General features: G+C 51.3%; 1 protein-coding gene and 1 long non-coding RNA gene across 3 annotated transcripts in view; one reads left to right on the top strand and one right to left on the bottom strand.

Annotated features, from left to right (window-relative positions):
- The window catches only part of LOC122434354 (granulocyte-macrophage colony-stimulating factor receptor subunit alpha-like), a 32,161-nt gene extending 24,272 nt beyond the window's left edge, over nt 1-7,889 (bottom strand). Inside the window, exons 1-2 of one of the 2 annotated variants that reach the window (XM_043457618.1) lie at nt 7,858-7,889; nt 7,536-7,635 (exon numbers count right to left, since the gene is read on the bottom strand). The gene's annotated coding sequence lies outside the window, so the exon portion shown is untranslated. Of the gene's footprint in view, nt 1-7,535; nt 7,636-7,857 lie in introns of those variants that run through there. The other variant, XM_043457617.1, reaches the window with a different exon arrangement.
- Nucleotides 7,890-8,453: 564 nt separating this feature from the next.
- Nucleotides 8,454-12,588, top strand: LOC122434367. Its single transcript, XR_006267356.1, has 3 exons — nt 8,454-8,501; nt 10,775-10,885; nt 11,086-12,588. It is a non-coding gene; the product is annotated as an uncharacterized LOC122434367 (long non-coding RNA).
- The last annotated feature ends 330 nt before the right edge of the window (nt 12,589-12,918 follow it).

Below are 12,918 nucleotides of genomic sequence, written 5' to 3'. Positions count from 1 at the left end.
TCTATTCAGCGTGGGCTCCAGGGCCCCCCGGGTTTCGGCAGTTGTGAGGCATGGGCTTACTTGCTCCAGGGAACGTGGGATTTTTTTCCCCCCCGATCGGGAATCGAACCCCTGTCTGCTGCACTGGCAGGAAGGTTCCTCACCACTGGGCCCACCAGGGAAGCCCCTCAGCGACCATTTTCATCACAGACATGGAGAGGGTAGTCTTCCCAAGGACGGGACACGGAGGTTCCCCAAGTCGACTCAGATCAGTTACCAAGTTAGTCACCTCATCTCAGTTCAGTTCAGTTGCTCAGTCGCGTCCGACTCTTTGCGACCCCGTGGACTGCAGCACGCCAGGCCTCCTTGTCCATCACCAACTCCTGGAGTTTACTCAAACTCATGTCCATCGAGTCGGTGATGCCATCCAGCCATCTCATCCTCTGTCGTCCCCTTCTCCTCCCGCCTTCAATCTTTCCCAGCATCAGGGTCTTTTCCAATGAGTTGGCGCTTCGCAGCAGGTGGCCAAAGGACTGGAGCTTCAGCAGGTGTATCCCCTCTTTATTGGATTTCCCTCCCATTAGGTCTCCACAGCGCCCTAAGTAGAGCTCCCTGTGACGTACAATAGGTTCTCCTTATCTACTACATACATAGTATCAATATGCACACTTATTGATATATTGTATCTGTCAATGTGTATAATGACGTATTACCTACATCATATCCATATCAATATGGGCTTCCCAGGTGGCGCTAGTGGGAAAGAATCTGCATGCCAACACAGGAGACGTTCAGAGACCCGAGTCTGATCTCTGGGTCAGGCAGATTCCCCCGGAGGAGGACACGGCAACCCACTCCACTGTTCTTGCCTGGAGACCCCCACGGACACAGGAGCCTGGCGGAGCTACAGTCCGCGGGGTCGCAGAGAGTCAGAAACGACTGCAGCGACTTAGCACCCACGCCTCAACAGTGGATGCACGTCCATCTCAATTTCCCAATCCATCCTGCCCCCACCTTCCCCCCTGAGTCCCTACGTCTGTGTCTCTATTTCTGCTTTGCAAGCGGGAGCATCTCTGCCATTTTTCTAGACGCCTCATAAACCTGTCACGATGCGACATTTGGCTTTCTCTTTCTGACCCCCTTCAGTCTGTCCGACAGTCTCTGCGTTTTCACCTTCAGCCCTTTTCTTCATCTTCATCGCCCTGGTGTGTTCTGAGACCAGCTCAGACCTCCCAGCAGGGTCTGTGGACAAGGCAAACGAGAGTAAAGGAGATGATGCCTGGTCCTGGGTGGCAGCTAAGAGTCCTTCGGGAGAGTGTGCAGAGAGGTTGGAAGACGGGGCAGAGGGCCTGGGGGACAGAGTACTCCAGAGTGACCGCCGACTTACAAGGGCTGCTGGCCGGGGGACGGTCCCTTTAACACAGCGCATGCGTGTTCCCATTTTCACTGTCTCTATTTGAGGCGTGGGTTTCCCCCGCCACAACACACAATACCTTTTACCCTTTATTAAAGGTTAACTGTGAGATTCCTGAAAAAACTGGAAATGGAACTGCCACATGACCCAGCAATCCCACTGCTGGGCATACACACTGAGGAAACCAGATCTGAAAGAGACACGTGCACCCCAATGTTCATCGCAGCACTGTTTATAATAGCCAGGACACGGAAGCAACCTAGATGCCCATCAGCAGACGAATGGATAAGGAAGCTGTGGTACATATACAACATGGAATATCACTCAGTTATTAAAGAGGATGCATTTGAATCTGTTCTAATGAGGTGGATGAAACTGGAGTCTATTATACAGAGTGAAGTAAGGCAGAAACAAAAACACCAATACAGTATACTAACGCATATATATGGAATTTAGAAAGATGGTAACGATGACCCTGTATGCAACACAGCAAAAGAGACACAGATGTACAGAACAGAATTTTGGACTCTGTGGGAGAAGGCGAGGGTGGGATGATTTGAAGGAAGAGCATTGAAACATGTGAATTATCATATGTGAAATGGATCGCCAGTCCAGGTTCAATGCATGAGACAAGTGCTCGGGGCTGGTGCCCTGGGATGACCCAGAGGGATGGGATGGGGAGGGAGGCGGGATAGGGGTTCAGGATGGGAAACACATGTACACCCGTGGCTGATTCATGTCAGTGTACGGCAAAACCAATACAATATTGTAAAGTAATTAGCGTCCAATTACAATTAAAAAAAAAAAAAGACTTGGCAACTGAACAACAACAAAAAATGGACATATTTCAATCTTTTGGATGCTATTGCAAATAGACTTGTTTTTTGAATTTCATTTTTTGGATGGTCCACAGCGCTTGCGTTTGTCTCTGAATCTTATGCCTTGCCGCCAGGCCAAATCTGGGTATTAGTTCGAAGATTCTTTTTTAGCGGAGCCTCGTCAAGATTTTCTATATATAACAGTCGTCTGCAGATGGATACAGTTTTACTTCTCTTTTCTGATCTGCATGTTAAAAAAATTTTTTTTTCATTGAAGTAGAGTTCATATGCTGGGTTGTGTTAGTTTAAGGCATACAGCAGAGTGATTCACTTATACGTATGTGTGTATATGCGTGCAAGCATGCTAAATTGCTCAGTCGTACCTGAATCTTTGCGACCCCATGGACTATAGCCTGCCAAGCTCCTCTGTCCATGGGATTCTCCAGGCAAGAATGCTGGAGTGGCTTGCCATGCCCTCCTCCAGGGGATCTTCCCCACCCAGGGATGGAAGCCCGAGTCTCTTTTGTCTCCTGTATTAGCAGGTGGTTTCTTTACCAGTAAAGTATCTGGGAAGCACAGAGTACTATACTCAATACTTTGTAATAACCTATAGTGGAAAAGAACCCAAAAAATAATATATTTATGTGACTCCGAACGAAAGTACAGTACCCTGTATTATACAGTAGACCCTTGATGGTTATTGCATATTTTTTAAAATAATAAAAATTTTAATCCATCATATGTTTTTAAAATTTGCTTACATTTTAATACAGCTTTTGTCTGACTGGCCTTGGCTTCTGCTCCACACCCCGGAGTGCAGAGAACGCCCCACGTTGGAGACACGTCCGGCCCCGGGTGTCAGCAGCTCTGAGGCTGAGGAACCCTGAGCAGGCGTGAGAGAGTCTGTCGCCTAGCGATTTCTCAGTCTGCTTTTCTATCCATCTCCATTCTCTATGATTGGTATAATTATGCAATCATTTACCTATCATCTATCATGTATATGTACGTATCTATCCATCCATCCATCCATTTACTGATCCATCCATTCATCCATCCACCCATCTACCTATCCGTCCAGCCATCCATCTATCCATCCACCCAAACATTTATCCATCCATCCATCCATCCATCTACACGTACATACATACTTGTATCCATCCATCCATGTATCTATCCATACATCTCTCTATCCATCCATCTATCTATCCATTCATCCATCTATCTATCCATACATCTATCCATCCATCTAACCCTCTACGTATCCATCCATCCATCCATTGATCCATATATCTACCTGTCCATCCATCCATCCATCCATCCATCATCCATCTATCTCAACTATCCATCCATCCATCCATCCATCCATCCATCCATCCATCCATCCATCCACCCGTCCATTCATCCATCCATCCAGCCAGCCATCATCCATCTATCTCAACTATCCACCCATCCATCCACCCATCCACCCGTCCATCCAGCCAGCCATCATCCATCTATCTCAACTATCCACCCATCCACCCAGGTATGCACCTATGGCTGTGCTTCACAGACTGGGAGGACTTTACCCTCCCAGGGGACATAGAACAACGTCTGGAGACTTTCTGGCCGTGACAGCGATGGGAGCAGGGGCTGCCCTGGCGTGCGGTGGGGGGAGCCCAGGGACTCTCCTCCACACCCCGCACAGGGCCCAGGACGCCCCCCATCAGAGACTCGTCCGGCGGCTGAGGCTGACCAGCTCAGCGCAGACACTTGGTGATAGCCTCTCTTTGCCCTTTTTGCCGACACAGCTCCTCCCCACCCCCTCATCCGCCAGAATCCCACATTTCCGCCCTTCCCAGACTCTCCTTGGGGTCAGAGAAGAAAAGGAGTCTTGGGGAGGCGGGGGTCAGTGCCTCTTCCACAGAAAAACGGAGGTGTGGGCAGCATGACCTCAGTGAGCCGGCGTTCGGGGGGAGGGTGCAGCCCCCGAAGTTATAACATCGATTTTCCCAGAAAAGAAACCAGATGCCAGGAGACGCATTTCCAAACGACCTCACACAGTTTCTCAACTTCCTGGTGGGCTGAGCCGGGCTTCACACTCAAGGGCGGGGGGAGGTGGGAGCTGGCTTCACTTCCTCCCAGACTCCAGGACAAAGATCTCCAGGCAAGCAGGAAGGCAGTGCTGTGTGGTTTCTTTTCTTTTCTTTTCTTAAGTTTCATTTTATTCAAATTAGTATTACTGGCCATGGAAGAGGGCTGCGGGATCTCAGTCCCCTGATCAAGAATGGAACCCAGAACACCCCCTAAAGTGCAAGCTCGCAGGCTTAACCAGTGGACCCCCAGGGAAGTCCCCATTTTAGAATTTTTTCATTGGAGTATGGAAGTGCAGGGAAAATATTCGTCGCTCAGTTGTGTCCGACTCTCTGCGACCCCAGGGACTGTATCCCACCAGGCTCCTCTGTCCATGGGATTCTCCAGGCAAGAGTACTGGAGTGGGTTGCCATTTCCTTCTCCAGGGGATCTTCCCGACCCAGGGATCAAACCCAGGTCTCCCGCATTGTAGGCAAATTCTTTACTGTCTGAGCCAGCAGGGAAGCCCTAAGTTGGCAACCATAAGGGTTTTTTTTTTTTTTTTTTTTTTTTTTGTCTGTGAGTCTGTTTCTATTTTATAAATAAATTTATTTGCATCAATTTCTTTTTAGATTCCACATATAAGCGATAGCATATGATATCTGCCTTTGTCTGACTTACTTCACTCAGTATGATAACCTCTAGTTACATCCCTGTTGTTGCAAATGGCACTATTCCATTCTTTTTTATGGCTGAGGAGTATTCCCAGGTGGCTCGGGGGTAAAGCATCTGCCTGCCAATGAGGGAGACCCAAGTTCGATCCCTGGGTTGGGAAGATCCCCTGGAGAAGGGATAGGCTACCCACCCCAGTATTCTTGCCTGGAGAATCCCATGGACAGAGGAGTCTGGAGGGCTACCGTCCACGGGGTCACAGAGTCGGACACGACCGAGCTACTAAACAAGAACAACAACGACTCGGAAGCAACCTTGGAGTCCATCGACTGATGGGTACATACAGAAGATGTGGTCCATGTATACAACGGAGTATTACTCAGTCATGAAAAAGAACGAAAGAAAGACATTGGCAGCAATACGAACGTAACCAGAGGATCACGCTAGTTGAATACGTCGGACAGAAAAAGACAAATATCGTATGATATAGCTTATTTGTGGAATCAAAAAAAAAAAAAAAAAAAAGAGAGAGAGAGAGACATCAATGAACTTACCTACAAAGCAGGAACAGACTCACAGACATACAGAACACACTTGTGGTTGCCAAGGGTGGATAAGCCGGGAGTTTGGCATGAACAGATACACACTGCTACATGCAAAATAGATAAAACACATGGACCTACTGTTCGGCACAGGGAAGCATACACAATACCTTATATAAAATATATAGAAGCAGCGATTTACTGTATAGCCCAGGGAACAACATTAGAACCTTGTAACGAGGTTTCAGAGAAGTCGCTCAGTCGTGTCTGGCTCTTTGCAACCCCATGGACTATACAGCCTGCCAGGCTCCTCCATCCATGGGATTCTCTAGGCAAGGGTACTGGAGTGGGTTGCCACTTCCTTTTCCAGGGGATCTTCCCGACCCAGGGATCGAACTTGGATCTCCCACATTGCAGGCAGACTCTTGACCGTCTGAGCCACCCGGGAAGCTTATAATGGAAAATAATCTGAAATACGTATATATATATATATATATATATATATATATGCATATATATATAAAGTTTTAGGTCAGAAGACTTAAGTAAGATCTAGTGTTAAAAATGAAAGAGTCAGGCCTTCTGGGTGGCTCATTGTTAAAGAAACTGCCTGCTCACTCAGGGGACACAGATCGAATCCCTGGTCCGGGAAGATCCCACATGCCACAGAGAACTAAACATACATGCCCCAAGTACCCAGCCTGCTCTCTAGAGGCTGGGAGCTGTACCTAGGGAGAAATTGGACACAGTGACACAGACCCAGCACAGTCAAAGAAATTAATTAATTAACAAAAAAAAAAACCCCACCCTCGGAAGCAACCTCAGCATTCATTAACAGAGAAATGGATAAAGAAGACGCGGCCCACGCACACCGTGGAATATTACTCAGCCATGAAAAAGAATGAAATAATGATGAACGTATACACAGCACTGTACGTAACATAGATAGCCAACGAGGACCTGCTGTAGCCCACACGGACTTCTATTCAATGTCTCGTATGGTGATGGTGGTTTAGTCTCTCAGTCATGCCCGACTCTTTGCGACCCCACGGACTGTAGCCCACCAGGCTCCTCTGTCCGTGGGATTCTCCAGGCAGGAATACTGGAGTCGGTAACCTATCCCTTCTCCGGGGGATCTTCCCCACCCAGGGATCGAACCGGGTCTCCTGCGTTGCAGGCAGATTCCTTACCGACTGAACTACAAGGGAAGCACAATTATGTTATACAAAATACGCAAAGGCAAGGATCTATCCTCTAACACAGGGAAATACGTTCACACCTTGTCATAACCTCTAAGGGAAAGCAATTTGAGAAAAATACATTATCGATATAAAGTTGAAGGTCAGCAGACATCAGTAAGAAACCATTCTTAGAAAGGGAAGAGTTGGGACTTCCCTCGTGGTCCAGTGGCTAAAACGCAGAGTTCCCAGTGCAGGGGGCCTGGGTTCGATCCCTGGTTCAGGGAACTAGACCCGAGATGTAGCAACTAAAGATCAAACAGCCTGCCTGCCACAACTCAGGCCAAATAAACAAATACTGCAAAAAAAAAAAATAATAATAATAAGTAAGACTCTTGCTTCCTCACCTTCTGCCCTATTTTGCAGAAAGAACTGAAAAAGCCTCCACAGACATTAAAGATGACATGAAGACACAGAAAACACAGCGAGAGGCCCACGGGGGATGACAGAGTCAAATATCACTTGGAGTAACCGCTGGGCAGAAGATAGACCCGGGAGGACGCACAGAACACTGTCCACTGCCTAGCTTGTGATGACAACCCTCTGCACACATGGTCAGAAATCCCCAAACCATGGCAGGTCCCTGGCGGTCCAGGGGTTACAACTCTGAGCTTCCACTGCAGGGTGGGGCACAGGTTCGGTCCCTGGTCGGGGAAGCTAAGATCCCACAGGCTGCAAAGTGGTCAAAAAAGAAAAAAGACAAAAAGCAATCCCCAAACAAAACCCTCCCTGGGACCCCTAAGATCCCACAGGCTGCAAAGTGGCCAAAAAAGAAAAAAGACAAAAAGCAATCCCCAAACAAAACCCCCCCTGGGACCCGCACCTTCAGTGATAGCCGATGGAAAACGTGACCTCCTTGGGGCTTCGCTGGTGGCTCAGTGGTAAAGAATCCACCGGCAGATGCAAGAGACACCAATTCAATCCTTGGTCCAGCAAAAAAAAAAGAAACCAACAACCCTTATTCAGTGAACCCCAACGAAACCCGCACACCCCAACAAAGAGGTTGCACCTCCCCCCCAACCACCCCACCCTGCTCGCCTCAACTAGAGAAAAAGCCCAGCGTGCAGCAAGGAAGACCCAGCCTGGGCCAAACATACACACAGAAATAAAAGGATTAAATGCACAGTGCGCCCCGCCCTCCTTACCTTGCAGGTCCTGCAGACGCAGAGGCCAGGGCTTAAGTCTGGTGCTGGACGATCACTCCTCGGGAGCCTCGTGGGCACGGCCTAACCACCTCTGAGCTGCCCCCCAACGGGAGACATTCCTGGCCCATCATCTCATCGCCCCGGGGTCTCCCGGGTGTTAGACCGCGGTCCCCGCCCCCCGGGCTCACATCTCTGCCTCCTCTGTCTCCCCAGCGCCCCGCACCCACGCTGCCCAGTTCCACTTTCACTTTCTCTTTGTGGAGTCCAGCTTTCCTGGAAGAAGAAGTGGCCCCAGGGCCCCAGGATTCTCGCCTGGCACACCCCACGGCCAGAGGAGCCCGGCGGGGTTCCAGTCCTCGGAGGGGGTCACAAAGACCCGGACGCGCCGGAGCACGCATGCGCGCCCGCGCTGCGCCTGCAAGGAGCGCTGCTGGCCCCTAGTGACCGAAACTTCCAGATTCCGTCCTGGCAGCAGCCTTCACTGGGAGGACTGATGCTGAAGCTGCAACTCCAGTACTCTGGCCACCTGATGCAAAGAAACTGACGCACCGGAAAAACCCCTGATGCTGGGAAAGATTGAGGGCGGGAGGAGAAGGGGACGACAGAGGATGAGAGGGTTGGATGGCATCACCGACTCGATGGACGTGAGTTTGAGCAAGCTCCGGGAGTTGGAGATGGACAGGGAGGCCTGGCGTGCTGCAGTCCATGGGGTCGCAAAGAGTCAGACACAACGGGAACAGTTTTACCCACGCTGACTAAACCACCCTCCAACTTCGGACTTAGCAAGCCCTGAGCTGTCCCGAAAGTCTGTGCACTCAGGTCCTGCCGGGTGGAGCGGGACAGGGTCCGTCCCCACCCCAGGCTCTTTAAGCCGCTGGGTGGTCGGGGATGGGGGTGGAGCTGGGGGGTGGGTGGTCTTGGCGCGGTTTGGAAGTTTTCGTCACTAGGGGTCAGTAGCGCTCTCCGCAAGCCCGATCCAAGTCAGCTGGCGTCCAAGGAGTTTTGCTGCCCTTGAAAGGGGCCTCCCATTGGCACTGATAACAGGAACTCATCTTTGGCCAAGCAAGAGTGTTCTCATGGCTGGGCGTGAGGAGTTTGGAAACTACCTCATGGCATCTGGTCCCATCACCTCATGGGAAATAGATGGGGAGACACTGGAAACAGTGTCAGACTTTATTTTTGGGGGCTCCAAAATCACTGCAGATGGCGACTGCAGCCATGAAATTAAAAGACGCTTACTCCTTGGAAGGAAAGTTATGACCAACCTAGACAGCATGTTAAAAAGCAGAGACATTCCTTTTCCAACAAAGGTTCGTCTGGTCAAGGCTATGGTTTTTCCAGTGGTCATGTATGGATGGGAGAGTTGGACTGTGAAGAAAGCTGAGCCCTGAAGAATGGATGCTTTTGAACTGTGGTGTTGCAGAAGACTCTTGAGAGTCCCTTGGACTGCAAGGAGATCCAGCCAGTCCATCCTAAAGGAGATCAGTCCTGGGTGTTCACTGGAAGGACTGATGCTGAAGCTGAAACTCCAGTACTTTGGCCACCTCATGCGAAGAGTTGACTCGTTGGAAAAGACTCTGATGCTGGGAGGGATTGGGGGCAGGAGGAGAAGGGGACGACAGAGGATGAGATGGTTGGATGGCATCACCGACTTGATGGGCATGAGTTTGAGTGAACTCGGGGAGTTGGTGATGGACAGGGAGGCCTGGCGTGCTACGATTCATGGGGTCGCAAAAAGTCGGACACGGCTGAGCAACTGAACTGAGCTGAAGGAGTTTGGGATTTCTATGAGCCCACTCACCCTGCTCGGACGGTGAAGAACCCACCTGACAATGCAGGGGACTGGGGTTCAATTCCTGGGTCGGGAAGATCCCCTGGAGGAGGGCATGGCTACCCACTCTGCTATTCTTCCCTCGAGAATCCCACGGACAGAGGAGCCTGGTGGGGCTACAGTCCACGGGGTTGCAAAGAGTCGGACATGAATAAACAATACACCCCCCCACCCACCCCACCTACCCCCGCTTGGGGGAGAGGTGTCCCTGGGCACAGGGGTCATGCTGGAATGGGGGGGGGTGTTGGTTCTCAAAACGCCCCCACCCCAGCTTCTCCTTTAAATGCAAAAGGTATTATTCCCTGCTTTGAGCAAGCTCTGGGAGTTGGTGATGGACAGGGAGGTCTGGCATGCTGCAGTCCACGGGGTCGCAAAGAGTCGGACACGGCTGAGTGACTGGACTGATTCTTCCCTGGGATGCACCGTGATGCAAACACAGGGGACAAACCATTGGCTGTTGGGTCCTAGGGTTTCCAACGTCAGCCAGAGACCACCCCCCAGCCCCCCCCAGGGACTGGTGTGAGACCACCTGAGGTCACAGACTGTGAAAGTGAAATTGTTAGTTGCTCAGTCATGTCTGACTCTTTGCGACCCCATGGACTGTAGCCCACCGGGCTCCCCTGTCCCTGGGAGTCTCCAGGCAAGAACACTGGCGTGGGTTGCCATTTCCTTCTCCAATGCATGAAAGTGAAGCTGCTCAGTCGTGTCCGACTCTTAGCGACCCCATGGACTGCAGCCCAGCAGGCTCCTCCGTCCATGGGATTTTCCAGGCAAGAGGACTGGAGTGGGTTGCCATTGCCTTCTCCGAGGCCGCCTTCTTTAAAAAGAAAAATTATTTTTTAATTGAAGGATAATAGCTTTACAGATTTTTGCTGTTTTCCGTCAAACATCAACACAAATCAGCCATAGGTGTACCTGTGTCCCCTGCTGCTCCTATTCAGATTTATTTTTCTTCCACACCAGGCAACTCATCCCCGCCTGTCCACGCTGAAGGCAGAAATAACTGCAGATATTTTTTTTTCCCCCAGGTGGTTGCAGAACCAGCTCACTCATATTTTCTTTTCTTTCTTTTTTTTTTTTAAACAGGAGATTAGTGTTGCTTATCTGCCGGGCTTATCTCTATTGTTGCAGCAGTTTCGGAAACCCCCTCCCAGCCCCCAGGAGCTTCTGTTCCTGGAAAAATTTTTAAAATAAAAGGTAATTGGTGGGGAGAGGTTAGATTCAGGAGAGATTGGGGTGCGGGGCGGGGGGCATCGCTGTCTGCAGTGGGAGGTGAGAGGGCATCTGAAAGCGCCCAGCTGCGTCCGGGGTCTGCGTGACCCCCACGGCCCCGGCTTTATCTCTCCGGGCTTTGATGGGTGTTTGCTGTTGTTTTTCCCCCCTGTGTGTGTTTCTAGTTTATGCGTCTTGTCCAAGGATTAGGACATGAGTCTGAGCGAGCTCCGGGAGCTGGTGGTGGACAGGGAGGCCTGGCATGCTGCAGTCCTCGGGGTCGCGGAGAGTCGGGCACGGCTGAGCGACGGGGACTGTGTCTCTCTCTCTCAAGGATGCGGAGAAGAGATAAGTGCTCATTGTTCTTGCACTTTCGTGCTCAGCTCCGCTGTGGGCTGGCAGGTTTAGGGTTAGGGGACTTCTGACGACGCCCAGGCTCACTCCAGAGACACCCCCCTCCCACTCGCCCCAGCTTCCCACCTCTCACCCCAGAGACCCTCTATTCACCCCGGACTGTCTACACTCACCCCCAGAGACCCCCACTCTCTTCAGATATCTATCTCTGATCCCAGAGACCCTCGGGCTCACCCCCACACTTCCACCAGTCACCTCAGACATCCCCGTTCACCCCAGATTTCCATCTCACCCTAGAGACCCTCACTCACCCCAGCTTTCCACCACTCCCCCTAAAGAGCCCCCATTCACCCCACATTGGTATCCATCACCCTGGGAGTAACCCCACTCACTCCAGATTCCTTTTGGTGGTTTAGTTGCTAGGTCGTGTCCGACTCCGTGTGACCCCATGGGCTGTAGCCCGCCAGGCTCCTCTGTCCGCGGGATTCTCCAGGCGAGAATCCTGGAGTGGGTAGCCATGCCCTCCTCCAGTCCTTCACCCAGACACCCTGCACCGACTCCAGATGTCCATCATTCATTGCAGAGACCCAGCCCCTCCCTGTTCTCCCTAAATTTCCATCCATCACCCCAGAGAGTCCCCTCAGCCACCCCAAATTTCCATCCCTCATCCCTCAGGACCCTTACAATCATTCCAGATTTTCCCCCACTCTGCCCAAAGACTTCCGCAAGACCATCCCCGATTTCCTCCAACCACCCCAGAGACCCCAGAATCACCCCCCCCCGATTTTTGCACCCCTCAGACACAGTCCCCGAGACTCGCTGAGGAGTCCCAGGACAGGGTCCCTTCCGGGGAGGGGGTCTGTGTCAGCAACTCAGCGTCTGCTGGAGCAACCTGCCTCTATCTCAGGGCTTCCTTAAACACCCCCGGGGTTTGCAGAGGTGCCTGGCGGGCTACCGTCCAGGGGACATGAGGAGTCAGAGAGGACTGAGCAAGGAACCACACACACACACACAGGTCAGAGAGGGCCTGCTTGATGGAATCTCTTGATCCGTAGGTGAATTCGGCCGCCTTTCCAAGGGCTTTGTTGCTATTTCATAGCTAAGTCGTGTCTGACTCTTGTGCGACCCCATGGACTGTAGACCACCAGGCTCTTCTGTCCATGGGATTCTCCAGGCAAGAACACTGGAGTGGGTTGCCATTTCATCCTCCAGGGGATCTTCCCGACCCAGGAATCGAGCCCGAGTTTCTTGTGTTGCAGCAGATTCTTCACCGTCTGAGTCACCTGTTTCAGGTACTTCACTCTGGTGAATAACCAAGGCATTTAGCGCTTCATTTCTGCTTAACCATCCTCTGCAGGGAGCTTGAGAGGGGCTGTCAGCTCACTAGCCCTGCAGAGTCCCAGGACCCAGCCAGACGGGGCTGTGTTTCGGTTGGGAGCGGGGAGCAGGTGATGGAGTCTTGGGGGGAAGGGAAGGACACAGTCACCCAATTTTTTTTTTTCAAGCCTGGAGTGCAAAAGTTCCAATGGTCCCCCCGGGGAATTCCTGAAAACCCTCTTTCAGTCCACAGACGAAGCGCTCTCTGAATGCCTTTAAAGATTACAAAAGCCAGTTTCCCTAAAAGTCAGCCTCAGTCAGGAGCGATTCCCTGGAGGGCTATTTCC

The sequence above is a fragment of the Cervus canadensis genome, chromosome X (genome assembly GCF_019320065.1).
Source record: "Cervus canadensis isolate Bull #8, Minnesota chromosome X, ASM1932006v1, whole genome shotgun sequence".
Classification (NCBI taxonomy): Eukaryota; Metazoa; Chordata; class Mammalia; order Artiodactyla; family Cervidae; genus Cervus; species Cervus canadensis.
Note: the sequence above shows the minus strand (reverse complement) of the source record. Positions and strands in the feature narration are given on the sequence as shown.